This window comes from Nicotiana tomentosiformis, chromosome 8 (assembly GCF_000390325.3).
Source record: "Nicotiana tomentosiformis chromosome 8, ASM39032v3, whole genome shotgun sequence".
NCBI classification, from domain to species: Eukaryota; Viridiplantae; Streptophyta; class Magnoliopsida; order Solanales; family Solanaceae; genus Nicotiana; species Nicotiana tomentosiformis.
In genome coordinates this window covers 63,392,537-63,395,360 of record NC_090819.1, presented here as the reverse complement: position 1 = coordinate 63,395,360, position 2,824 = coordinate 63,392,537, and the positions used below count along the sequence as shown (strand labels likewise).

The window sequence follows — 2,824 nt, the reverse complement described above, 5'->3', positions numbered from 1 at the left end:
TAAGAATAGTTCAAATAAAGAATATTAATAAAAAAAACTTTTAGTTAATTTTAAAGTTTTAAATATTAACAAATTATTAAATGATAATTATATCTAATGTAAAATATGATGTACGTGTTATCTGTCATTAATGATCACAAGATTTATATTAACAGTAACAAAGAAATAGGCCACCTTAAACTTTTTGTGCATATGTGAAAAATTAAAATTAAGAATACTCACATGGTCCAAATCAAAAAGTTTAAAATATTTAGAATTTTAAAACATGCTTAATAATTTTTAGGTGTTTAATTCTACAAAATTTAAACTAAGGCAAAAACTTGGAAAAAAGTTTTCATTACATTATAATTTCTAACGTGTCAAAAAACTTTTTTTTTCTTTTCCTTTCTTTTACATGTAGCGCTAATTTAACTTCAATCTCGAATCAACTGAAGAAGCTGACAAACAACACTAACTTTATGACTTTTAAAAATATAAACGTGAAAATCATATTTAAGAAAATAGTTACACAATTTTAGTAAGGAAACATTTATAAATAAAATATTATCAAATTTATATTTTTAAATATTAAGAGTTTTTACCCAGTTCAAATAAAGAAGGATTTAACAAATAAAACTTAATTAATTTTAAGACCCTAAATATTAGAAAAATAATTATATTTACATTTACAATGTTATCCGACGTGAGGTTTATTTTTAAATGGTAAAAACGATAAACGATATTTTGCTAAGGATCTTCGTGCTCAGAAGCGTACGTAGGAATTTCGTAAGCGGTGTTGAAATTTATAGAAGAACGAAAATAAATAACTTTAGTTATCATATTTCTAGACAAGAAATAGCCTTAGTCCAATAGTTTATTGAATCTTAAGTTATAAAAGGTTCTGAGTTCAATTTTTCTTGATTATAAATTTTAACCACGTGAGAAAAATACATGCTAGTTTTTCCAGATGTGTTTTCAGCTGATCTTCCGGGCATGCCTCATGACAGAGATATTGATTTTGGCATTGATTTGTTGCCGGGCACTCAGCCCATTTCTATTCCTTCGTATCGTATGGCTCCTCCTAAGTTGAAGTAGTTGAAGGAGCAGTTACATGAGTTGCTTGATAAGGGCTTCATTCGGCCCAATGTGTCACCTTGGGGTGCTCCTGTCTTGTTTGTGAAGAAGAATGATGGTTCTATGCGTATGTGCATTGATTATCGCTAGCTGAACAAAGTTACAGTGAAGAACATATATCCATTACCTCGTATTGATGACTTATTTGACTAATTACAAGGTGCTAGAGTGTTTTTCAAGATTGACTTACATTCCGGCTATCATCAGTTGAAGATTTGGGAGCCGGATATCCCGAATACTGCTTTCAGGACTCGGTATGGTCACTATGAGTTCCTTGTGTTGTTATTTGGGCTGATCAATGCCCCAATAGCTTTTATGCACTTGATGCACAGTGTGTTCCGGCCCTATCTTGACTCATTCATCATCGTGTTTATTGACGACATTCTGGTGTACTCCTGGACTCAGGAGGATCATGAGAAGCACCTGATGACTGTGCTTCAGACCCTGAGAGAAAAGTGGTTATATGCAAGATTTTCAAAGTGTGAGTTTTGGCTAGACTCAATGGCAATCTTGGGTCATGTAGTATCGAGTGATGGGATCCTGGTGGATCCGAAGAAGGTGGAAGCAGTGCAGAGTTGGCCTAGACCGTCATCATCTACGGAGATCCGGAGTTTTCTTTATTTGGCGGGGTATTACCGTCGTTTTGTAGAGGGATTCTCATCTATTGCAACACCTATGGCCAGGCTGACCCAGAAGGGTGCTCCGTTCAGTTGGACAGAGGAGTGTGAGGAGAGCTTTCAGAAGCTCATGACAGCTTTGACTACAACCCCAGTATTGGTATTGCCTACAGGTTTGGGGTCTTATACAGTATATTGTTATGCATCGCGGATTGGTCTCGGTGCGATGTTGGTGCAGGACGGTAGGGTGATTTCCTACACGTCCAGACAGCTGAAGGTGCATGAAAAGAACTATCATGTCCATGACCTTGAGTTAGCAGCTATTGTTCATGCCTTGAAGATATGCCGGCACTATTTGTACAGTGTTCCTTGTGAGATCTACACCGATCACCGGAGTTTATAGAATTTGTTCAAGCAAAACGATCTTAATTTGCTTTAGAGGAGGTGGTTAGAGCTGCTTAAGAATTATGATATCACCATTTTGTACCACCCTGGGAAGGCCAATATGGTGGCCGATGCTTTGAGTCGTCGGGCAGAGAGTTTGGGGAGCTTAGTATATCTACCAGCAATAGAGAGGCCCATGGCGTTGGATGTTCAGGCCTTATCCGGCCAGTTTGTGAGATTGGATATTTCTGAGCCGAGTCGAGTATTCGCTTGTGTGGTATCTCAGTCTTCTCTTTATGATCGTATCAGGGAGCGTCAATATGATGACCCTCATCTTCTTGTCCTTAAGGACACAGTCCAACACGATGATGCTAAGGAGGTCACTATTGGGGATGATGGTGAATTGAGGATGCAGGACATACTGTGTGTGCCTAATGTGAATGGTTTGCGTGAGTTGATTCTCTAGAGGCTCACAGTTCGTGGTACTCCATTCATCCGGATGCTGCGAATATGTATCAGGACTTGAGGCAGCATTACTGGTGGAGGAGGATGAAGAAGGACATAGTGGAGTTTGTGGCGCGGTGTCTAAATTTCCAGCAGGTTAAGTATGAGCATCAGTGGCCAGGTGGATTGCTTCAGAAGATAGAAATTCCGGAGTGAAAATGGGAGCGGATCACTATGGATTTAGTTGTTGGACTCCCACGGACCCA

The 2,824-nt window shown here is 38.2% G+C and overlaps 1 non-coding gene across 1 annotated transcript; it reads right to left on the bottom strand.

The window, feature by feature from the left end:
- Positions 1-392: 392 nt before the first annotated feature.
- On the bottom strand, positions 393-491 carry LOC117276606 (small nucleolar RNA snoR97). Its single transcript, XR_004506876.1, has one exon. It is a non-coding gene; the product is annotated as a small nucleolar RNA snoR97 (small nucleolar RNA).
- Between the last annotated feature and the right edge of the window lie 2,333 nt (positions 492-2,824).